This window comes from Panthera onca, chromosome A3 (assembly GCF_046562875.1).
Source record: "Panthera onca isolate mPanOnc1 chromosome A3, mPanOnc1 haplotype 2, whole genome shotgun sequence".
NCBI classification, from domain to species: domain Eukaryota; kingdom Metazoa; phylum Chordata; class Mammalia; order Carnivora; family Felidae; genus Panthera; species Panthera onca.
In genome coordinates this window covers 30,449,467-30,475,278 of record NC_138341.1, presented here as the reverse complement: position 1 = coordinate 30,475,278, position 25,812 = coordinate 30,449,467, and the positions used below count along the sequence as shown (strand labels likewise).

The 25,812-nt window shown below is 35.7% G+C and overlaps 1 protein-coding gene across 2 annotated transcripts in view; it reads left to right on the top strand.

Annotated features, from left to right (window-relative positions):
- PRKD3 (protein kinase D3) overlaps window positions 1–25,812 on the top strand; it is an 87,243-nt gene that overhangs the window by 14,577 nt on the left and 46,854 nt on the right. The window lies entirely within an intron of this gene.

The window sequence follows — 25,812 nt, the reverse complement described above, 5'->3', positions numbered from 1 at the left end:
CAAGCTATGCACTGTCATTGCTGAGCCCAAGATGGGGCTCAGTCTCATGAACCATGAGATCATGACCTGAGCTGCAATCAAGAGTTGGACGCTTAACCTACCAAGCCACCCAGGCATCCCTAAATTTGGATTAGTTTAAGGTATACAACATAATGATTTGATATATGTATATTTTGCAAGATGATGACCACAATAAACTTAGATAACATACATCACCTTCCATAGTTAAATTTTTTTCTTGTGATGAGAATTTCTAAGGTCTGTTCTCTTAGCAGCTTTTAAGTATACAATAAAGAATGGTTAACTATAGGGGCGCCTGGGTGACTCAGTCGGTTGAGTGTCCGACTTCAGCTCAGGTCACGATCTTATGATCCATGAGTTCGAGCCCCGCGTCGGGCTTTGTGCTGACAGCTTGGAGCCTGGAGCCTGCTTTGGATTCTGTGTCTCCTCTGCACCTCCCCTGCTCACACTCTGTCTCCCTCTTAAAAATAAATAACCATTCTTTTTTTTTTTTTTAATTAAAAAAAAAATGTTTAACTATAGTCACCGTGCTGTACATTACATTGCCAGAACTTATTTATCTTATAACTGGAAGTTTGTACCCTTTGACCACCTTCACTCATTTTCCCCATCTCCTGTCCTCTGCCTCTGGTAACCACCAATCTGCTCTCTGTTTCTGTGAGTTAAGTTATATGAGACTCCATATAGGTGAGATCACATGGTAGTTGTCTTTCTCTGCTTGACTTATTTCATTTAGCATAAAGTCCTCAAGGTCCATCCATGCTGTGGCAAATGGTAGGATTTCTTTATTTTATGGCTGAATAATATTTCATTGTATATATACCACAACTTCTTCATTCATTCATCCATGGATGGACATTTAGGTTGTTTCCATGTCTTAGCTATTATAATGATGCATTGACATGGAGTGCAGATTATTAAAGGTAGTGTTTTAATTTTCTTCAGATATATGCCCAGAAATGGAGTTGGTGTGTCATATGGTAGTTCTATTTTTAATTTTTCAAGGAATGTCCATACTGTTTTCCATAGTGGCTGCACAAATTTAGATTCCCACCAGCAGTGCACAGGGGTTCCCTTTTCTCCACATTCTTACCAACACTTGTTATCTCTTGTTGATGATAGCCATAAAGTGATATCTCCTTGTGGTTTGAATTTGCATTTTCCTGATGGTTAGTGATAATGAGGACCTTTTCATGTACCTGTTGGCCACTTGTATGTCTTCTTTGGGAGAATGTCTATTCAGTTCTTCTGACCATTTTTAAATTGGATTGTTTGTTCTTGTTGTTTTGCCATTGAGTTATATGAGTTCTTTATATATTTTGGGTATTAAACCCTTATCAGATATATGATTTGCAAATACTTTTTCCCCCTTCTGTAGGTTGCCTTTTCATTTTGTCAATGTTTTCCTTTGCTGAGAAGAAGGTTTTTAATTTGATGTAGCCCTTGTTTATTTTTGCTTTGGTTGCCTTTGCTTTTGGTGTCAAATCTAAAAATCATTGCCAAGAATGATGTCAAGGAGCTTATCCCCTATTTTTTCTTCTAAGAGTTTTATGGTTTCAGGTCCATTTTGAGTTGATTTTTGTGTATGGTGTAAAATAGGGGTTCAGTTTCATTCTTTTGCATGTGGCTGTCCCAGTTCTACCAGCACTATTTGTTTAATTATTTAAATCGCACAAGTGTGGAAGAGGGCGGAGGGAGAGAAAGAGAATTTTAAGCGGGCTCCATGGTGGTCTAACATGGTCTGTCCTAGAGAATGTTCCATGTTTGCTTGAGAAGAATATGTATTCTGCTGCTTTTAGATGGAATGTTCTGTAAATGCCTGTTAAGTGTCTGATCTAATGTGTAGTTTAACTCCAATGTTCCCTTTTGATTTTTTGTCTGGATGATCTGTCCATTGTTGAAAGTGGGGTATTAAAGTCCCTGGTTATTATTGCATAGCTGTCTATTTCTTCTTTTGGGTCTATTAATATTAACTTTATAGATTTTATGTATTTAGGTGCCTCTATGTTTGGTGCATAAATATTTACAAATATTATATCCACTTGAAGGATTGACTGCTTTATCATTATATAATGATCGTTGTCTCTTTACAGTCTTTGGCTTAAAGTCTATTTTGTCTGATCTAAATTAGTTTGTATACTTTTCATTATAATACACTATATATGCTCTTTTCATTCTCTTAGTATCATCTGGAGAGCCAAAATTTCTAATTTTGATGAAGTACAATTAATTTTTTCCTTTGTAGATAGTGTTTTTGTTTCACGTCTAACACGTATTTGCCTAAATGAAGATAACAGATTTTTTTGTCCCATGTTTTCTTCGGGAAGTTTCATAGTTTTAGCTTTTCCTTTATGTTTATGATATGTATGTTAGTTCTTGGGGCTACCACAGCTTCATGACTTAACAGAAATTTTTCTGACAGTTCTTGAGGCTGGCTGTCTATAATTAAGGTATCAGTAGGGTTTGTTCCTTCTGAGGGCTACAGGAATCTGTTTCATGCCTCTCTTTCAGCTTCTAACGGTCTCAGGCATTCTTTGGTTTGTAGATGGTATTCTCGTGTCTTCATATTGTTTTCCTTCTATAAATATTTGTGTTTATAAATTTCACCTTTTTATAAGGACACAGTCATATGGGATTAGGGCTCAGCTTAATGACCTCATCCTAACTTGATCATCTGTGTATAAAAACCCTATTTCCAAAGATTACACTCCCAGGTACTGGGGGTTAGGACTTTGCATCTTTTGGAGGAACACTGTTTAACTCATTACAATCCATTTCAAAACAAAAATTTGTATATGGTGTGAAATAAAGGTTGAGCTTCATTTCTTTGCATCAGACATCAAATTTTTCCAGGACCATTTGTCGAAAAGACTGTTCTTCCCTCATTGAATTACTTTAGTACCTTTATCGTAAATCAGTTGACCACATATGTTTTGGTCTATTTCTGAACATTGTTTTGCTTTATTGACCTACATGTGTACCCTTAAACTAATTTCACATTGTCTTGAATTCAGTTTTATAAAGACATGAAATCAGGTGCATTAAGTCCTCCAACTTTGTTCTTTTTCAAAATGATTTTTACCAATCTGTATCCTTTGCATTTCCATTATAATAAAATCAGCTTGACAATTTCTACCAAAAATGTCTATTGAAATTATGTACATCATTTGTTGTCTGTGTTTCATATTTTTGATACAATTATAAATGGGGTTCTAAAAAATCTCTTTTTCATTTTATTATATAGAAACACTATGATTTTTGTACAATGTTATTGTGTCCTGCAACCTTGCTAAACTCATTTATCACTTCTAGTAACTTCAAAAAATTTTGTACAGTTCTGTACATAGATGATCTTGTCTTTTGTAAATAAAGATAGTTATATGCCTTGTCTGCTAATATTTCTTTTTCTTGTTTTGTAATGGAGGCTAAGCCTGTATTGTACTATATTGCATAGAAGTGATAAGAATGGACATTTGTACCTTGTTATCAGTCTTAAAAGGAAAAGCATTTGGTCTTTCACCATTAAATTTGATGTAATTTTTTAGATGTTCTTCATCAAGTTGAGGAAATTCCTGTCTGTACATAGTAGACTGAGATTTACTATCTTGAATGATTGTAAATTATATACTTTTTCTGTGTCTATGTGTTTTTATCTTTTAGTCTGTTAATATGATGAAGTATGTTGGCTTATACTTTTTTTTCCATTCCTTTATTATTTATTTTTATTTTTTTATTTTTATTTATTTTTAAAAAAAATTTTTTTTTAATGTTTATTTATTTTTGACAGAGAGGGAGACAGAGCATGAGTAGGGGAGGGGCAGAGAGAGAGAGGGAGACACAGAATTGGAAGCAGACCTCAGGCCCTGAGCTTGTCAGCACAGAGCCCAACGTGGGGCTCGAACCCACAGACTGTGAGATCATGACCTGGGCCGAAGTTGGACGGTCAACTGACTGAGCCACCCAAGCGCCCCAACTTTATTTTTTATTTTTTAAAATTTACGTCCAAATTAGTATATAGTGAAGCAATGATTTCAGTAGATTCCTTAGTGCTCCTTACCCATTTAGCCCATCCCCCCTCCCACAACCCCTCCAGTAACCCTGTTTGTTCTCCATATTTATGAGTCTCTTTTATTTTGTCCCCCTCCCTGTTTTTATATTATTTTTGTTTCCCTTCCCTTATGTTCATTGGTTTTGTCTCTTAAAGTCCTCATATGAGTGAAGTCATATGATTTTTATCTTTCTCTGATTGACTAATTTCACTTAGCATAATACCCTCCAGTTCCATCCACGTAGTTGTAAATGGCAAGAGTTCATTCTTTTTGATTGCCGAGTAATACTCCATGGTATATATATACCACATTTTCTTTATCCATTCATCCATCGATGGGCATTTGGGCTCTTTCCATACTTTGGCTATTGTTGATAGTGCTACTATAAACATGGGGGTGCTGGTGTCCCTTTGCAACAGCACATCTGTGTCCCTTGGATATATGCCTAGTAGTGCAATTGCTGGGTTGTAGGGTAGTTCTATTTTTAGTTTTTTGAGAAACGTCCTTACTGTTTTCCAGAGTGGCTGCACCAGCTTGCATTCTCACCAACAATGCAGAAGAGATCCTCTTTCTCTGCATCCTTGCCAACATCTGTTGTTGCCTGAGTTGTTAATGTTAGCCATTCTGACAGGTGTAAGGTGGTATCTCATTGTGGTTTTGATTTGTATTTCCCAGATGATGAGTGATGTTGAGCATTTTTTCATGTGTCAGTTGGCCACCTGGATGTCTTCTTTGGAGAAGTGTCTATTCATGTCTTTTGCCCATTTCTTCACTGGATTATTTGATTTTTGGGTGTTGAATTTGATAAGTTCTTTGTAGATTTTGGATACTAACCCTTTATTTGATATGTCATTTGCAAATATCTTCTTCCATTCTGTTGGTTGCCTTTCAGTTTTGGTGATTGTTTCCTTCGCTGTGCAGAAGCTTTTTATTTTGATGAGGTTCCAATAGTTCATTTTTGCTTTTGTTTCCCTTCCCTCAGGAGATGTGTTTAGTGAGAAATTGTTGCGGGCAAGATCAAAGAGGTTTTTGCCTGCTTTCTCCTCAAGGATTTTGATGGCTTCCTGTCTTACATTGAGGTCTTTCATCCACTTTGAGTTTATTTTTGTGTATAGTGTAAGAAAGTGGTCCAGGTTCATTTTTCTGCATGTTGCTGTCCAGTTTTCCCAACACCACTTGCTGAAGAGACGGTCTTTATTCCATTGGATATTCTTTCCTGTTTTGTCAAAGATTAGTTGCCCATACGTTTGTGGGTCCATTTCTGGGTTCTCTGTTCTATTTCATTGATCTGAGTGTCTATTCTTGTGCCAGTACCATACTGTCTTGATGATTACAGCTTTGTAGTATAGCTTGAAGTCTGGGATTGTGATGCTTCCTGCTTTGGTTTTCTTTTTCAAGATTGCTTTGGCTATTCGGGGTCTTTTCTGGTTCCATACACATTTTAGGATTATTTGTTCTAGCTCTGTGAAGAATGCTGGTGTTACTTTGATAGGGATCGCGTTGACTATGTAGGTTGCTTTGGGTAGTATTGACATTTTAACAATATTTGTTCTTCCTATCCAGGAGCATGGACTCTTTTTCCATTTCTTTGTGTCTTCTTCAATTTCTTTCATCAGCTTTCTATAGTTTTCAGTGTATAGATTTTTCACTTCTTTGGTTAGATTTATTCCTAGGTATTTTATGGTTTTTGGTGTGGCTTATACTTTAAATGTTACCACCCTTGCTTTCCTGGGCATCATATATTCCTTTTTATGCTTTCCTTGATTCAATATATCTCTGTTTTCTTAATATTTTTCTAAGATAATGGGAAATGTATTGGCCTATATTTTTTCCTTCTATTATCTTTGTGTGGTTTTGGCATCAAGGTAATGTTGGCCTCGCAAAATGAGTTTGGAGGTATTTTCTTCCTGTCTTCTGAATAAATTTGTATAAAATTGATATTATTTCTTCCTTAAATATTTGATAGAATTCACCAATGAAGCCCACTCTGCCTGGAATTTTTTTTATGAGAACATTTTTAAATCGCTTTCTATTTCTTTAATGAACATAGAGCTGTTCAGGTTATTTATTTCTTTGTGAGTGCAGTTTTTATTTTGTGTCTTTAAAGGAAAATTTTCATTTCATCTAAGTTGGCAAATCTATTGCCAAAAATCGTGCTTTATGTTGTTTTATTATCCTTTAAAGTGATTATTGTCTGTTTTCTATTTTTTTAATTTTCTTTTTTTCTATCTTCTTTATGCATAACTTTATTTTTTCAGTTTCTTAAGGTAGAACATCGGATCATTGATTTGAGTCTTGTCTTTTCTGATATGTGTCTAGCGCTGTAAGTTTTCCTCTAATCACTACTTAAGCTATATGCCACAAACTTTGATATGTTGTATTTTCATCTACATTTTGTTTAAATTATTTCCTAATTACTTTTGTGATTTCATCTGCAGTCCAAGGATTGTTTAATTTGGAAACATTTGAAAGTTTTCCAGATATTTTTCTGTTATATTGATTTCTAGTTTTATTTCAATTTTGGTCCAAGAATATACTTTAATTTCAATCTGTTTAATTTGAGGGTTTTGTTTTTTTTTTCATAGTGTAAGATTCTGTCTTACACTACATTCTGAATGTTACATATGCAAATTTTTTTTTTTTTTAAGTTTTTTTTTTTTTTAACGTTTTATTTATTTTTGGGACAGAGAGAGACAGAGCATGAATGGGGGAGGGGCAGAGAGAGAGGGAGACACAGAATCGGAAGCAGGCTCCAGGCTCCGAGCCATCAGCCCAGAGCCCGACGTGGGGCTTGAACTCAGGGACCGCGAGATCGTGACCTGAGCCGAAGTCGGACGCTTAACCGACTGAGCCACACAGGCACCCCAGTTTTTTTTTTTTTTAAGTGGAGTTTTCTATAAAAGTTAGGTTAAGTTGGTTGATAGTGTTTTCTGTATCTTTATGGATTTCTTTTTATTTGTTCTATTATTTATTGAAAAAGGAGTATTGAAATCTTTGTAATTTTAGATTTGCCTATTAGTCCTTTCAGTTTCAATTAATTTTTGTTTTATTTTTGAAACTATTATTTACAGACACATTTAGGATTTTTACAGCCTTTGATATATTGATTTATTTTTCAGTGTAACTTTTCTTCTTTATTTTTGGTAATGTACTTTGTTCTGAAGTCATCTTTGTGTGATATTAATATAACCATTCCTACTTTTTCTAAAAAATTATTGTTTGCATTGTGGTATGTTTTTACCACATTTATGTTTTTGCTTATAACCTCTCATATGTGAAGTGGGGTTTTTTTTTTGTAGACTACATATGCTTGGGTCATTCTTTCCGAATTCAGTGTGACAACTCTGCTTTTTAAAGGTTTAGACCATTTATATTTAATATGATGTTTAGTATAGATGCATTTAAACATACTGTTTTCTGTTTGTCCCTTCTGGTCTTGGGTCATTTTCTCTCTTCTTTGGAATTGAGTATTTTCTGTAATCCCTTTTTATCTCTACTATACCCTTCAAAAAGTTTTTTCAGCAATTGCTCTAGTGCCAGGGTCAGTAGACTACATCTGTGGGCCAAATCTGACCTACCTCCTCTTTTTGTGAATAGAGTTTTATTGGGACATAGCAGGTTCATTCATTTGTATCTTGCCTGTGGCTGCCTGTATGCTACAGTAGCAAAATTAAGTAGCTATGACGGAGACCATGTGGTATACCAAGCCTAAAATATTAGTATCTGCTTTCTACAGAAAATTTTTGCCAACGCTTCCTCTAGTTTATGTGCATCTTTAACTCATCAGAGATGTCTTCAAACAGTATCGTACTACTCTGTGTATGATGTAATATATACCTTAGAATAGTATATTTCTATTTTCTTTCTGTTGTCACTTGTACTACTGTTGTCATACATTTTATTTCTGTAGACAGTTGATTCTCATTATTTGTGATAGTTATGTTCTATAAAATGACCTCAAACATTGAATTAGTGAATGCTGAACAACTGCTCCTAGGGGAAATACAGGGTTAGATTCCTGTGAGCATCTCGTCAGAAAACTTTTGTTAACTAGTAAATACGTAACCTTGTTTTATGCACGTACTTAAAAGACGTTTAAAGACACCGTACTTAATATATATTGTTGATGCATTGATATTGCTCTCATGGCCAACAGTACTGTAACTCATGCCTGAATGAAGCTTATCTAACACATGTATTTTCTCCATAAGGCATATCATAGGCTACTTGCTCTTAGGAACATTGAATAGCACTTCAGCATGATGCTTGGGGGTCATTTTAAATAGAAAAATCACCATTGAAACCCCCAAATTCAGAACACATGACACTAAATAAATAGCCCATGAAAAGGACATGCGTTTTTGTACTATGATAGTTGAGACAAGAAGTCAGAGCATCACTTTGTTTGACTTCAGTTGGGAACGTGCACAGTGACAGATTTTTTTGTCTTCTGTCCATGTCTGCAAATGACTACAAAAGCACAAAATATTGATTTTTGGTTACAAATAAATTTTAGCAAGTTCATAGATACAGAATCTGTGAATGATGAGGATCAACTGTTGCTACAGATCCCACAACACATTGTTATTCTTGCTTTTAACAGTAAACTATGTTTTAAAAAAATTAAAAGCGAGAAAAATGACCTTTTATCACGTATTTAGCATTTGTATTACTTTGTGTTAGATCCAAAGTATATGCAATATCTTCTTTTCTCTGCTTCATTTACAGTTTTTCTCTTCTTGGTTTTCAGCAATTTGAATATGATATGCCTTGTGGTTTTCTGTTTTTGTTGCTGGGGTTTGTTGAAGGTTATAGTTTCCTCAACTTGGGAGACTTTTTGTATTCATTAAAGCTTCCTTGAGTCTTTTCCTGTGTCCCATTTTTACTACCCTTACAAATTTTCCTGAACATGTTCTTGTTTGCTTTCCTCCTTACGTTCTTTCTAATACAGGCTTTCACTTGAAATATACAGTGTAATGGAAAAGCTGTATTTGAATTACTTCTGGGTCGTGCCATGACCACATCTGAATGAATGCATTATTTTAAAACATTTTTCATTCCCAGCCTACTGTTGGAAATAGATTGAAGAGGTGTGAACCAAGCTCCTTGTTAAAGTTTTCCACGATTCAGTAATTTTTGGTAAGATAGTAAATTGTTGTAACCAGTTTACTTATCTTGATTCATTCAATCAAATGAACAAGCTCTAATACGTGTACTTTGATAAATGTACTTTATTTCAACGTGTGTGCCTATTTTTTTAACCTATAAAATCTTATATACTATCTACTTTTAAAACCCCCCACAAGATATTTTGATTACTCTGACAGTGAGCATTTTCTGATAACCAGCTTTTTAAATTTTTAATTAGGAGCAAAATTTTCAAGCTTTGTTTTGTCATATGTGTATGCAAAAGTGGCTACACTTCTAAAAATCTTTTGTCACAGGCCACATGTTGTGAAAGATCAAGATTCTTAAAATGTTTACAAACTCCATGTATGTGGTTTCAAGGTTTTGTGCAACTTTGTAACAGTGATTTTCAATTCTGGCTGCCCCTGAGAACAACCAGGAAACTTAACAGACCCTTTCCCAGACCAGTTGAGTCAGGCTGTCTGGGCATGGAGAGTCTAACAGCTCTGTCTGTGGTTCTAAGAAGTATCCAGAGTTGAGAACCTCAAGTATAATGAAAATCAATAAACTTAAAGGGCCAGATAAGTAAATAATCTGAAGATAATTTTTCCAAATACTTAAATTGTATATTTTGTTATGAGTTTACTATTATATAAAATAAAATTATATATTTGTTGAATCTTGCATGCAAATTCAAAAATTCAGTGAGGTCTGCATCTGATTATAGGTTAATATGATAGTTGAAAATTTTAGATAGAAGAATAAGTACTAGTGATTTCGTTTCTTTTACTTGGCAGTTTGCAGAGAGCTAAATAGTGTAGTACAGTGACCCCTTACCTAGGTGCCGTTATCTGTTATGGCTTCATGCAACTGAACAAATATTTGTGGTGCACTTACTCTGTTCAGTCACTGTGCTAGAGAGACTGTGGAGTTACCAAGATGAAAGATAAATTTCCTGCCCCAGCGATTTATGCTTTGGAAAAAGAGAAGTTGAGTGAATGTAAAATTACTTTAGATCATGGTAAGACCTGAAGTAAAAGTACAAAATGGTAAATGACTCAAGGAAGAACTACCATCTCATTCAGGAGTTATGAAAACTTGTTTTAACCTTACTTTTTGCTTGTATTATCACCAACTATAGCCCTTCGCCTGGGGAAATAAACCTTAGCAGCTGGTACAATACCCTGCTACTACTTTGATAGCTTGTGGCATGGATAAAGCAAGATGCCTTTAACATCCTCAGTAGTCAGAAACCTGTGTATTTATGTACATGTGGACCTTTTTTTTTTTTTTCATGGTTAAATGAATAAATCTGTATGATTGTGCTTCCTTGTGCTCTAAATTTTAGGTGAGTTAGACCTAATTATTTAAGAAATTCATGGTGATTTCTGTTCTGTTCGTGGTAATCCCTTTACAATCCCCCCCATCATTTTTCTTATAGTACATTAAACCATCAGTTGCCTTTTATGGAGATTATGAGAATAGTAAAACATAACATTTTTTGTATATCCATTTAATTACCGTGTGCTATGCTCTTTACTCCTGGACAACTTATGTTTAAAGTTTTGTTGTATTGATTGTGATTGTTCTTTTACTTGAATGTAAAAATCGTAAGCTCTGTAAGGTCAGACATTGTGTCCACAATAGATGTTCAACAAATGTTTTTTGGTTGAATAAACAAAATAAATTCATATGAAACAGTATAGTATGGTTGTTAAAAAAAATACAAGCTTCAAGGGGCACCTGGGTGGCTCAGTCGGTTAAGCGTCCAGCGTCGGCTCAGGTCATGATCTCGCAGTTCGTGAGATTGAGCCCTGCGTCAGGCTGACAGCTCGGAGCCTGGAGCCCGCTTCGGATTCTGTGTCTCCCTCTGTCTCTGCTCTTCCCCCGCTAACCCTCTGTCTCTCTCTCAAAAAATAAACTTTTTTTTAATAGGAGCTTTGGGGTCAAATTTGGGTTTTATCTCTACCACTTACTAGTTGTGTAACCTTGGTTTCTTATCTAAAAAATGAGGTTTAAAAGTGCTCATTTCATGGCTTTGTGTGTGTGTATGTATACCAAATGGTACATTTATAAAACACTTAGCCCCGCACCTAGCATAGCAATCTCATTGTTAGTTCGTCAATAATATTATTTATTAATCTGTTCTTAGTGGTTTCTAAAGTGAAAAAACTTTAGTCACACATACTTTGGGAACGCTTTTCTGTGAGTTTATTGGAAATTAGTAGTGGTCCAGAAATGAGTGAAAACTACTAGTAGTTGAGTTTATGTTTTGCTTTTGTGCTTTACAGAATATACACGTGTCATAAACTGTTTTCTGCTGTGTAGAAGGCAACTGAGTTTTTCTTAATCTGTATAGGTAAATTATTCACAATTTTCTGTTCACTCTGCAAATGCTCCTTTTAAAGGTACAGAAAATTGGAGGTTAATGGTATATCAGTTCTGTGGTTTATTTAATCACCTATTCTTGGGCTGTTAGTGTCTATTTCACGTGCATTCTTTAGCTCCTGAAAACCTGTGTTTTTGTCTTAGAATATTGTACTATATTCCTCAGGGGATGAAGTAGTTCTGTGATTCTTTAGATTAATGGTGATTACAGATGTGACTTCAGAATAATAATTGTGAGTTCAACTGATTTAACTAGTTAATTACTATTATTGAGCAGTGAGTAAACATGCCTGTCGGTGTTTCTATACCCTTAGACTGTTGTATCTAATATAATGGAATTAGGATATTCCTGTACAGTATGCACATTCTCAAGAATTAAACTGGCAGAAGGAGCCTATAGAGCTACTTTAAAGGCATAGGGATAGTTAATTGAAACTTTTGATATCAAAAGAAGGACATGTGGGGTGGTTCAGTCAGTTAAGCATCCGACTTCAGCTCAGGTCATGATCTCATGTTTCGGTTTGTGAGTTTGAATCCTGTGGTGGGCTTTGTGCTGACAGCTTGGAGCCTGGAGACTTGCTTCCGATTCTGTGTCTCCTTCTCTCTCTGCCCCTCCCCCACTCACATGCTCTCTCTGTCTCTCAAAAATGAATAAATGTTAAAAAAATTAAAGAAAAAAGAAGGACATGGAAACTAACCAAGAATACTATCTCCATTAGGAAAAAAAAAATGATCAAAATATTTATTGATAACTGTCTTAAGAATGGATGAATCCAAATGTAAATAAAATTTAAAAATTTTGTGAAATAGTTAATAAAAGACTTTGTGAAATAAATGTATACTCATATTCCTGAAAAAGGAAGACTAATCATATATAATTTCTACTTCCCGAATTAAATTAAATTTTCCATTCAAGATTTTATTGGGATTCTTTTTACCATGACAGTATTTTTCTAAACTTTATTTAGGATAAAAAGTAATTGAAAGCATTAAGTTAAAAGTCTGAAAAAGAAGAGAAAGAGAGAAAAAAAAAAGCTACAGTAATGGAAACTATATACTACTTAAACAGTAATAGAACTACAGTACTTTTAAGTATGTGGCTAAGGAAATGAGGAATAAAGGAGAATCATTTTTCAGAAATGGAGTTTAGAAGAGATGCCTGGTTGGCTCAGTCAGTTAAGCATCCAACTATTGATTTTGGCTTAGGTCATGATCTCATGGTTGTGAGACTGAGCTCCTTGTCAGACTCCTTGTTGGGCTGGGTTCTGTGCTGGGCATAGAGAGCCTGCTTAAGATTCTCTCTTCCTCTCTCAGATCCCCTCCCCTGCTCATGCTTGCATGCACTTTCTCTCTCTCTCAAAAAAAGTGTTTAGAAAACAAGTTAAGCAGTGAAAGGGGCATTAACATAGACCTGGCACTTAATATCTGGTACCAGGATAAATTTCAGAGGAATTAAAGGTTAAGTATGAGATTCAAATAAAAGGAAAATTAGAATAAAATGGAATTGAATATTCATCATACTTACAGATATCTCACTTTCAGATCAGGAAAAGGAAACACAAGGAAAAAGAACCATTTATGCATCAGGCTCTGTGCTGACAGCTCAGAGCCTGGAGCCTGCTTCGGATTCTGTGTCTCCCTCTCTCTCTGCCCCTCCCCTGCTCACACTCTGTCTTTCTCTGTCTCAAAAATAAATAAAAACATTTAAAAAAAAATTTGTTTTAAAGAACCGTTTATAGATTTGAGTTGAAAATTAAAATATTTACATATGTTAAAACAATATAAACAAAAATAAGATTGGGTAAATACTACACAAGTATTCTCTAGGTTAATATCTTTATTCTGCAAAGAGTTCATGTATTGGCAAGAAAAACACTGATCTCTAAATATTTAGTCAAATGATATAAAAATAAACTTCACAAAAATTTTAAATTAGTAAACAGGCATGCGGGGAAATGTTCAAAATGTAGTAATAAATACAGGTTAGTTATGTTGTTCAATCGGGAAAAATGAAATTGGTATTTCCAATATAGATGAGGGTGTGGTAAAACTTCATAGAAATAGAGAACAATCAATGATTTCAGGCTTATAATTAGAAATGGGATTGAATTGTAACTAACACAGATAATACATATACACCAAAGTTTTTTTTTGTTTGTTTGTTTCCAAGAAAATATCTAACAGATCATTTATAGTTGAGCTTTGCTTAAAACTTGGATGTGACCGAAAGTGGTCACTCTTTGAATTCAGTCCAGTTTCATGACACATCCAGAGGGTGGAGTGGGTGGAGTTTCTTTTGTTGTTGTTGTTGTCTTTAACATAAGCCAAAAATTCAGCTTCCTTTCCTTGAAGATTTGAAATGCGTCCAACATTTGTATTACATTGAGATTGGTTCTGTTTTATTCACCTTTCTGTCCCCGCAAATGCCTTAGTCTCAGTAGACATTTTTTAAAGGACACATTGTACTTTTACTGCTGAAAACAATACTGTAGATAATCTATAGTGGTAGTTCCCTCTAGTGATGAAATGACTTCTAGAAAGAAATAAGCAGATAAGCACCAATATTCTTTTCTGATCCATTTCATGTATCAGTTCCTTAGTTGTGTCCAATCTGCTCTGACTAGTTTAGATTTTCAGATATTTAGTTCAAAGAACTCTTTCTTCCTGGGATTGTGCAAAAGGCCAGCTTCTTGAAATACTTGAAATTCTCAAAGTTATTCACTCTGAGGACATCAGTGAACTTTTTCCTTTTTCCTTGTAAGAATGTAGATTAGCATGATTTAAATAGCAGATATTATAGCTCCAATATCTAATTTTAATGTATAAGATTAAATTAAACCAGTGATTTTGATCCCTGACAACCTTTAGCAATGTCTGGAGACTTTTTTTGGTTGTCACTAATGGGGAAAGAGGGAGTGCTACTGGCATCTGAAGGGTAGAGGGCAGGGATGTTACTCTGATGTACCAGGAAGCCCCCCACAGCAGAGAATCATCTGGCCCCAACTGCTAGTAGTGCTGAAGTTGAAAAACCCTGAGTTAAACTATGTAGAAATAGAATTTCTGAACTTTGGAGAAATAAAAAAAACTTCTGTTACTATTGTAGGGTCACATTAGAGGTGCCTGGGTGGCACAGCCTGTTGAGTCTAGGACTTCAGCTCAGGTCATGATCTCACGGTTCCTGTATTTGAGCCCCGAATCAGCCTCTCTGCTATCAGCACTGAGCCTGCTTCAGATCCTCTGTCCCCCTCTCTCTCTGCCCCTCCCCCACTCACACACTCTCTCAAAAATAAATAAACATTAAAAAAATTGAATAAGTTGTGAATATGAATATCTTGATGTGAATTGTAGCTTGAGAGCTTTCAGGTAGGATTTCTAGTTTGGCTTGGGTGTGTTTAAGTATAGTATACAGTTTCTGTTGTGAGCATGGGAATAATTATACAATGTAAATCTTAATTTTTATTGAAATCTAGTTGACATGCAATTTATATTAGTTTCAGGAATGAACGTAAATTTTTAGACTTACACATTAGATTCCTCTATCTACATAGGAGCTTATAAAGCAGACTTAGCAACAGACAGTATCTCTGCCCTCTAGGAGTTTATCCACTGAAGAGAATTCTTAAACTGGTGAAACTCAGAGGGCTAGTGAGAGTGGCTATCAGGAGAACTGAGAAGGCAGACAGATCTGACCAGGAGGTAGAGTTGGGGTTGAGCCAAGCAGAAACCGGACCTCTGCTAGGAGGTCACTATCAAAGAATCAAATTACAATGAATGAGCAAATCAAAACGGAGGGAACAGGTCAAAAGCTTTGCCCATCTTACAGTGATTGTGCATGGATTCTCAATGTCAAAATTACATTAGTGTTTAAACCTGTACTGTTATTTTTTGTTATTGGCATATGTTTAAAAAAATAATCCAAGAAAGAGGTAGCACTGTTCTAAAGCCAAAGAGACAGACTCAGTTGGAGATTTTGAATTCTTTCACTTTCTTGCTTTATGATTATAGACTCTTTTCAGGTCACTTACTTCAGATTTGTGTGTGTGTGTGTGTGTGTGTGTGTGTGTGTGTGTGTGTGTGTGTGTGTGTGTGTTTTATTTTGGGGGAGGGAACGGCAGAGAGAAAGGGAGAGAGAGAACCTTAAGCAAGCTTCACACTGTCAGCACAGAGCCCAACACGGGGCTCGATCCTATGAACTGTGAGATCTTGATCTGAGCTGAAATCAAGAGTTAAACACTTAACCAACTGAGCCACCCAGGTGCCCCTTCAGATCTTGATCTGCAAAATTGGGATCATGATTTCTTCCTTCATTAAAAAGTTATGGTGATAAATGTAAAGCCCTTAATTCAGTGTCTGGCATATAATTAGTACCCTCAAAACAGTAATACTCAGTTTTAAAATTTCTCTAATCTGGGAAGATCATCGATACTGTAGTGTTCTTAAATTTTTAGTAAATACCAAAACATGTATAGCATTCTTTCAATACACTGACATTGCTTTACTTATGCTTTTTGATTTTAGTATTTAGCATATGACAAACTATAAAAAATAGAGATTAAGTGTTTATTAGAGGACTGGGATTACTCGTTTTAGGAGTTTTGAGGAAATTAAATGAGATAGCCTATGTTGAGTGCTTTACATGATGCCTGGTGCATAGTAACTACTCTCAGTGAGTGTTAGTTCCCCACCTTCTTGATTTCATATTGCCAAGAAGCTTAGAAAATAGCACTGTGATGCTACTGCTATTGTGTTAATTTGTTGAATGAATAGATGTAATAGGAGTAGGAAAGGAAATTGGCCAACAGCAATTCGTTTTAAGCTGTGATGGTGTTTACTGAAATTGAAATGAATCTTACTAGAGCAGACTCTGCTTTTAGCTGATTTAAAACATTTGTTTTTAGTTTTGACCATTTACATGACACTAGACCTAAAGAGTCTTTGGTTATGTATCCTAGTTTAGGAGTGATTTTGGTCTACTCGCCAACTGAATACATTGTTTCTGCAGACATAGATTAGGTATAATTTTCAGGTCCTGCCAAAGTAGAGCGAAAACCCCAGCTGTATCTTTTGTTTTCTGGAAACCAGTTGTCATTATGTGTTGGGTTTTTTTTTTTTTTTTTTTTTTTTTTTTTTTCCTGCTCTATTCTTTCTACTACAGCTGTGTTGCAGTGGCTAGGTGACATCTAGCCTGCATTTTTGTCTTGGCAAAATAGTGCCAGGCAACCATTACTAATCTGGAGGCTCAAACCGGAAGAAAGATTTTTTTTTTTTAATTCTTCTGGATACTCAGGTTAAGATGTTGGATAGACTAGAAAGTTCCAGGAAGTTTGAATGAAAGATAATCAGAACTAATAGCAAAACAAGGAAAAAAGGTAATGGAAAAAGATCACTCTGGTTTGTGTCAAAGAGAAATGGTGTTAAATGAAGCAGCTCCTCTACTATGTCATATCCAGAAAATCCTGGGTTGGAGATTAATAATGAAAGTGAAGAATAAGTTCAGAGTACGGGCACCTGGGTGGCTCAGTCGGTTAAGCGTCTGACTTGTGCTCAGGTCATGATCTTGGGGTTTGTGAGTTCGAGCCCTGTGTTGGTCACTGTGTTGACAGCTCAGAGCCTGGAGCCTGCTTCAGATTCTGTTTCCTTCTCTCTCTGCTTCTCCCCGCTGGAGCGCACTCTCTCTCTCTTAAAAACAAATACACATTAAAAAAAATTTTTTTTAAGAATAAATTCAGAGTAAACATTGAATAATTTTCTCATTGACTCATCTAGACCCTAGTGCCTACTATCTGTATATAAAAATAATCATTGGGAGCCCCTGGGTGGCTCAGTCAATTAAGTGTCCTACTCTTGATCTCGGCTCAGGTCATGATGTCAGGGTTTGTGAGTTCAAGCCCCGCATTGGGCTCTGTGCTGACAGTGCAGAGCCTGCTTGGGATTCTCCCTCCCTTTCTCTCTGCCCCTTCGCTGCTTGTACTCTCTATCTCAAAAATAAATAAATAAACAAAATACATGAATAAAAGAAATAGTCTTTGAAATTCTTCTCTTCAACTACATACTTTCCCTAAAAATGATGTTAAATAGTATATTTGTTTCTGGGAATTATATTAGTGTGAAACTTGTTACCTTTGCTCTGTAATCAACAGTTGTTTTTTGTTTTTGTTTTTTTTTTTCCCAGTAAGTTAAATACCAAGTTCTAGGTACTGGATGTCCAGTAGGGAGCATGAAAAGAGAATGCCCTTGCCCTTGTGGAGCTTATTTACTATGACCTGGTTTATTATTAGACTTTCTATGATTTACTTGACATCAGACTTAAAAATTACCTTAGTATTCAGCTTCTCAAATTAAGTGAATACAGATAAACCTGTGGCACTGAGAATGTTCTATATCTTGAGCTGGGTGGTAGTTACGTGTGTGTGTGTGTGTGTGTGTGTGTGTGTGTGTGTGTATAGCTATCTATTTTAATTAAGATTATTGCATTTTACTCATTATGTTTCGATGTAAACTGTTTTTATTAAAATTAGATGTCCATTGAAACACTCCAGTGGTTTCCCTTTGCACCTAGAAAATCCCATAGTCCTTTAAAAAGGTGTACAGTAATAATTTTTTGTTCAGATAATGTTAAATTCTGAAGCTTGTTAACGTGTAAAAATTGTATTTGACCAAGTAGAATTAAAAACTTATAAACTTCTACCTCATCTAACATTTTACTGATAGAATTTTATGACATGACATGAATTTTATGACATGAACTTTAAACTGTTCACATTAAATATCTCTCAAGTTATAGTATTGCTTGAAGGAGTTTTATTTGCAAGTATTGGGAACTTTTAATTACAAACAAATTAATACTATCAAAAGTAGCTTCCATAAAATGGCTATCGAAAGATAAGATCTGTTTTTTATTATTGAAGTTGTCTTTACTGCAAAAGTAAAGATATACAGAATGTGAAGTGGGCAAAGAGAGCAGTGCATAAGGAGTGAGAATTTCACTTACAATGAAATTCCATTACTCTCCCATATGGACTGGGAAAAGACTTCATTTGGCACAATCTGTAGAAAGCAAGTGTAGAAATGCCTGGGGCAATTTGGAATGAAGTCAAATTAAAGGCCTATTTTGCGCTACCTTGCTAGCTCTTTTGCTGTTTCTTTCATTTCCTCTTTTCTTCTCTTAATCAAGTCTGAGGTAGGCTAGGGAAGGAAATATGGGCATGTCTAGTTTCCAGAACTTTGTTAACTTCCTTCCACATTTTCCAGTCTCTCAATATTCTTGACCCCTTTGTTGCCCAGAGCAGGGTTTCTCAGTTTCAGCACTATCAACATTTTGGGATGGATAATTCTTTGTTCTCTGAAGTGTCCTGTGCCTCAGAGGATGTTTAGCCACACCCCTGGTTTCTACCCCCTTGATGCCAGTACGTCACATTGTAACAACCCAAGTGTCTCAAGACATCACCACATACTTTCTGGGGGAAAAAACTGCCCTGATTGAGAACCTTAGTTTAGGATATGCAATAGCCCTTGACAGTAACTGACAGTTACTAAGCGTGTTACCACCTCTGCTCCTCTTCTAATCTTGTTCCCTATTGCAGATTGCTTTCTTCCCTATGAAAGTAGAATGCTTAGAAAGCATTATACCATTTTATTAGCTAAGACTTGCATTCTGGATGATAAAGAGAAAGCCCAATGAAAACAGTGGATTCATAAATATAATCAAGAACTAACTGATTTTCATTAGTTTGCTAGAATATTTCTTCCTCTTAAAATTATACAACTTTGAAAGGGAAAAAAAGTTCTCTTTTGTTCTTTATTCTGCTGGAGTCTGGCTTAGGTAAACACGCTGTTGCTTTGGTAAAACTCCCTTTTTCTGTATAGGATGTTTTATTGCATCAGATCATTTGAGAAATTCAACATATATACTGTTAAATAAACAGGGTGTTTTTTGTGTGTGTGTTTGATATGTTGTCCAGGACTTATTAAGTATCTCCCACATAATGAGATGCATTTTGAAGAATGGTTGGATTTGGAGTTTTAAAGATCTGTCAATCCATTAGAAATGGGCAAAGAATATGAATAACCAGTGTAGAGAAAAGGAAATACAGATGTCCCTTAAACATGTAAAAAATGTTCAACTTCTTGGGGCACCTGAGTAGCTCAGTCATTTAAGCACCTGACTTCAGCTCAGGTTGTGATCTCATGGTTCCATGAGTTCCAACCCTGCGTCAAGGCCCCACATCAACAGTGGGGAGCTCTCTGTGTCCTAAGAGTGAAGAGCCTGCTTCAGATCCTATGTCTTCTTCTCTCTCTGCCCCCTCTTGCTCGTGTGCATGCACTCTCTCTCAAAAATAAGCAAACATTTAAAATGTTCAACTTCTCAGGATTAAAACTATACTGAAATACCATGTTTTACCTAATATTAACAGATTTGCTAAGGATTAAATTGTGTCTCTCCACCCCAACCCCCTACATCCATATGTTGAAACCCTAACCTTCACCTAGTGTGACTTTGGAGATAGGACTTTTAGGAAGTAATTAAAGTTAAATGAAGTCATAGGGTTGTAGTTCGATAGGATTGGTGGCTTTATAAGAAGAGGAAGAGAGAAAGAGGTTTGTCTCTCTCTCTCCCCATGTGCATTTTGGAAGGAGAGCTCATCTGAGCACTTAGCGAAGAAAGCTGCTGTCTACAAGTCAGGAAGAGGCCTCTCACTAGAACTTGATCATGCTAGTACCCTGGTCTCAGGACTCTAGCTCCCAGCAATTTGAGAAAATAAGTTTGTGTTGTTTAAGCTACTCAGTCTATATTTTGTTATGCGGCCTAAGCTAATACAACACTATAAACTAGAATGTGGAAAAAACAAGCACTCAGTTTATTACTTATGGGAATATAACTTGGTATGACCTCTTTAAAGAGAATTTTGGCAATATCTAAAAATGTCAAATGTGGATGTTCTTAGACCTAGCAAATCTACTTTTAGGAAGTAGTCCTAATCATATACTCAAAAAGTAGAAAAAGGTAAGTATGTAAGATTATATATTGGGTGTTGTTTGTAATAAAGGATTTGAGGGACACCTGGGTGGCTGTCGGTTAAACCTCTGACTCTTGATTTTAGCTCAGGTCATGATCTCACAGTTGGTGGTTTTGAGCCTCACATTGGGCTCCACTCTGAGTGTGTAGCCTACTTGGGATTCTTTCTCCCCCTAGCTCTCTGCCCCTCCCCTGCTCGTGTGTGCACATGCACCCACACAAACTCTCTCTCAAAATAAATAAACTTAAAAAAAAGATTTGAAACAGTAGCTAAGATTTATAGAGTGCCCAAAATGGATCAGGAGTTCTAACTTTTTATGTGTATTCATTCATTAATTCTGATGACAGCCTTATGAAGTGGGTACTATTTTACAGATAGAGAAACTGAGGTTAAGTAAGTTAGCCACAGTTAAATAGTAAGTGAAATGATCAGGATTTGAACTCAGGAGTTTGGGCTTAGTTTTATTCCTTGATCCATATCCCATCAGTGGGAAACTGGTAAAATAAAACTATGCAATTGTAAAAATAAATTAAAAAATAGAATAGAATAGGAAAGAAAGGAAGAAAGGAGAGAAAGAAGGAAAGAAAAAGGGAAGAGGGATGGCTGGGTGGCTCAGTTGGTTAAGTGTCCAACTTTGGCTCATGTCATGATTTAGTGGTTCGTGAGCTGGAGCCCCACATCGGGCCCTCTGCTGTCAGTGCAGAGCCTGCTTTGGATCCTCTGCCTCCCTCTTTCTTTCTGCCCCTCTCCTACATGCGTGCCATGCACTCTCTCTCAAAAATAAATTTAAAAAAGAATAAGAACATTTTATGCATAAAATATCTTCAGAAGGATGCTAGGGAAAACTGGCAACAGTGTTGACTATGGCAGGGATAACTGGACAACTGAGGCATAGATTTTGCACTCTACTCTTCTGTACTGTAAAAATTTTGAACCATGTGAAAAAATTGCCTATTAAAAAATAAATAAAATTCTATTTTTAAAGAGTGTATATTGTATCCCAAAGTATTAGTAAATATCTGTGAGGCCGTGTGTGTGTGTGTGTGTGTTTAAAAATGATTAGATGAATAAATAAATGGGGGAAAATAGATAAATCTCACATGTAGAAGAACTCCCAATAATTTATATAGATACTCTGCCTTCAAGGAGAAGGAATGTAACCTTCCATTCCTTAAGGGTGGACTGCACACGGCGACTTCCTTCCAAAGAGCACAGTATTAGGGGTTCAGAGGAAATAGCTTTTCAGTGAAGAAACTTGACAAATACTACCTTAGCCAGATAATCAAGGTCTACATCAGTAGCAATAAATCATGTTGGTAGTAGGTACACTTGATATGATGTGAGGAGAATGGCACTTTACCTTTGTGGTCTTTTTCCCCAAAACTCATAATTCCATTTTAATTATGAGAAAAACATCAGATATATTCTAATGGTGGCATCCTCACACAATACAGCAAAGTCTGAGAAAGCATTGTCACAGCCAAAAGTGGCCTAAGAAGACATCACAGTGAAAGATAATGTGGTATCCTGTGTAGGATCCTGGGACGTAAAAAGGAAATTGAGTAAAAACTCAGGAAACTTGAATAAAGTATGGACTTTAGTTAATGAGAATGTATCAATATTAGTTCATTAAGTTGTAATTAATGTACCATACTAATATAAGATGTTGATAACAGGGGAAACTAGGTGTGGGGTATATGAGATCTCTATGTATTATCCCAGTTTTTCTGTAACTAAAACTGTTCTTAAAAACAAAATCTGTTTTTTAAAAAGAGTATACATAACAAATGTATTGAATAATGTAAAAGTAAACTTGAAATTCAGATGTCCATGACTCATTCCACAGAACTTAACCATAAACTTGGGAAGGGAGCCTTAGCATATTTCATTTTTAAGGTCCACTGGTGATTCTAGTGTATGGTTAGAATTGAGACATGGCTTAAGAATTTACTCTTGCTTGAAAATCTTATTTCTGGGGGCGCCTGGGTGGCTCAGTTGGTTAAGCCTCTGACTCTTGATTTTGGTTCATGATCTCACGGTGGGATTGAGCCCCATGTTGGGCTGTGCACTGACAGCTTGGAGCCTGATTCTCTCTCTCCCTCTCTCTGCACTGCCCCTGCTCACTCATTCACACACACACACACACACACACTCTCTCTCTCTCTCTCTCTCTCTCTGTCTCTCTCTCTAAAAATAAACATTTAAAAAAATCTTATTTCTGAATTTTTAAAAATGATGAATAGTCAATACCTGTACATTCAAATCATTTGGTTTTGGGGTTCTTATGGGGGCATTTTCTCAGTATAATCTTTTTTAGATCTTTTAAACTGTGTGCTCATGGTTTATTTCCCTGTTTCTTCTTTTTAGATGTTTATCTTTAGTGTACACATGCCTTAAGACTTCAAAATGTTTTTAAAGCTTGGGTACATTGTTTCTCTGATGGTCAGTATTTAATATTCTCTTGCTTTTTTTCAGGCCCTACTTTCTGTTACTTCATTTTGTGCTGACTCTTCACTTTCGGATGATTCCTAAATATTCCACGAAACACACCTATAAGTCATAATTGGTGAATAGCAGAAATCTATTTTTTACAAGCTGTTTAATACACTTTCCTCTCTTGGAACTCTGTAATTTCTCAAACATATAGATGAAGAAAGTATGTAAACATTTGCTAGTCCAGAAAATTACTTCATTCTTTATCATTGAGGGCTTTCCAACCTGGTACACAAATGCTTATTTCAAGTAAATATTCTTAATACTCCCTATCATTTTTTTTATTTGCTCTTCAGTTTCTTAATGCCAGTATGGATTCACTAGGTCATGTGTTTATCAAGATTATTTTATACACATTTTTTTTTTCTCAGCCACACATTTTTAAACGTTTTTCTTCTGTCATTAATGTGTTTATTTAGCTCTTTAGTTATTGGGACTTCTGGGCTGGTCAAAACAATGCTAATGATCCCTGTAATTTGCCAAAGATAGATTTTAGAAGTGTTCTTTCTTGTCTTGCTTTCCGTCTTACTGAATAGTCCAGACCCTGATGCCTCTTTCCTGACCCATGGCTTCAGCCTTCTTTAGGAGCTTGCTCTGGTCTCATCCTGTTTCCTTTTAAGATACAGATTTGATCATGTCACTGCCTTGTTCTGGTATTCTTTCTCTCTCCTCCCCACCCCCTAACGTATGGGATATGAGCCCCTAGCATTTACCGATCATGGTACTATTTTATAACATCAAGTAATTTAATTTTAACAAGAATCCTATAAAGCCAGTACCCTTTTTATTCCAAATTTATAGACAAGAAGCTGAGCATAGGGAGGTTAAGTAGCTTATCTAAGGTTCTATAGTTAGTAGGTGGCAAAGCCTGAACCCCATTCTGTTGACTCCCGAGTTTCTTTAAGTATAGCCCCCTTGGAGCTCCTGTGTGCATTTTTGCCCTCTTTCTGCACAGCCGTCCCCTCATTCTTCAGTCATAGGGGTCCACTTACTTTGTCCCATTTACCTTGTATTTTCTCAGCTATGACCCTTGTACTTTCACTTTCACTTTCTGCCCATAGAAACCCTGCTTTTCTTTTTATGATTCTCTTCAAATATCACTGTTAAAGTGACATTCCACCTTCCCAGTTAAAGTTTTTTATTCCCTCTTCTAGAATTTTATTTATTTTTCATTTTTGTCATTTCCATTATCAGGTTATATATTTGTTTTATTTCCATCTTCCTACTAGATTGTAAGTTTCTGGGAGGGGAGGGGCTGTCTTACCTTTAGAAACCATGGGGCCAATGCCTTGCACATAGAGGACATGCAGAAATGTGAATTTTTAACAGGAATTTTATTCATACAAATATTTTGTTAGATATTTTATAAGGATGGAAAGTGGAATCTTTTTTGTTAATACTTAAGAATTGTTGCAACTAATTTATGGAGATTTTCTGATTTGATGATACTTCATAAAATTTTAATTTCAAGTTTTAATATTAAATAAAACTCCATTTTTGATTCTGTACTTTTCTTTTAAGTTTGTTTATTTTGAGAAGGGGAGTGGGGAACAGAGGATCCAAAGTGGGCTCTGTGCTGACAGCAGAGAGCCTGATGCGGGGCTTGATCCCACCAACCGTGAGATCATGACCTGAGCTGAAGTTGGGCACTCAACAAACTGAGCCACCCAGGCACCCCTACTTTTATATTTTCAGTTGAAAATTATGTACTGTTAGGTATATGTTTAAAGCATATTATAAAGTTTTGGAAGTATTATTGGTAACTCAGATAATTGAAAGGAGAACTAATATAAAGATTCTGAATATTTCTGTACTTTTTCATTATTTACTCAGGTTTAAAAAAATTCAAATCAACTCAAATTTCTAATTAAGTCATTATTTTCAATTTTTTTAATTTAATATTTTCCAATAAAATTTAGACCTTTTTAGAGAAATATACAAGAATTTTTAATGGGAAAATTAAATTCAGAAGATAAGGAGAAGGTATCTCCACCTAAAACACATGCCTAAGATCCTAGACTCACGCTAGAAATGAACTACATATTTGACTTTGCTTTTTCCAGTGGGCAAAGTAAACATGATTAGTTACATGATCAAATTGTTCATATTCTAAAACCAACCAGATAAGTGTCTTTTATGAGTCCTCACAAAGAAGGGCTACCATATGAAGTAGGTCCGTATCCTCAGCAACATCCCTGCAATAGATACATTTATGGTTTAGTATGACATACATATCAGACCATTCAGTGCAGGCCAGTGACATACCATATAGTCCATCAAAGGATACTCTATGAGGAGCCAAAATAAGTCAATGAGAGTATACAATCCTGAGATAAACTAAAGAAATTTGAAATACTTTGAGCAGCATTTCCCAAGGCACTGATATTTTAGAAGATGGTCTTGATTTTGATTTAGAAATTAAACAGTTATTTTGTGAGGCAAAGACAAGTTTCCCTTACATAACTTTATTAACTATAAAAACTTTTAGAGCTCATACCTTCATATTTTTAGTCCTTGGTATGCCAGTCCCCAAAGTGTCAGCTCTGTAGTCACAAACTGTAGAAGCCTTGAAATAATATACATAGGGTATATATGAACAGATCTGCAAGTCTCCTGCTCTGGCCAAAGGTTTTTTAAGAGGAAAGTATTAGGTAAATGCTGGAGGCTGTAGGTGCATTTGTCAAAAATGTTGGAATTGATACTCTTGTGACTATAGT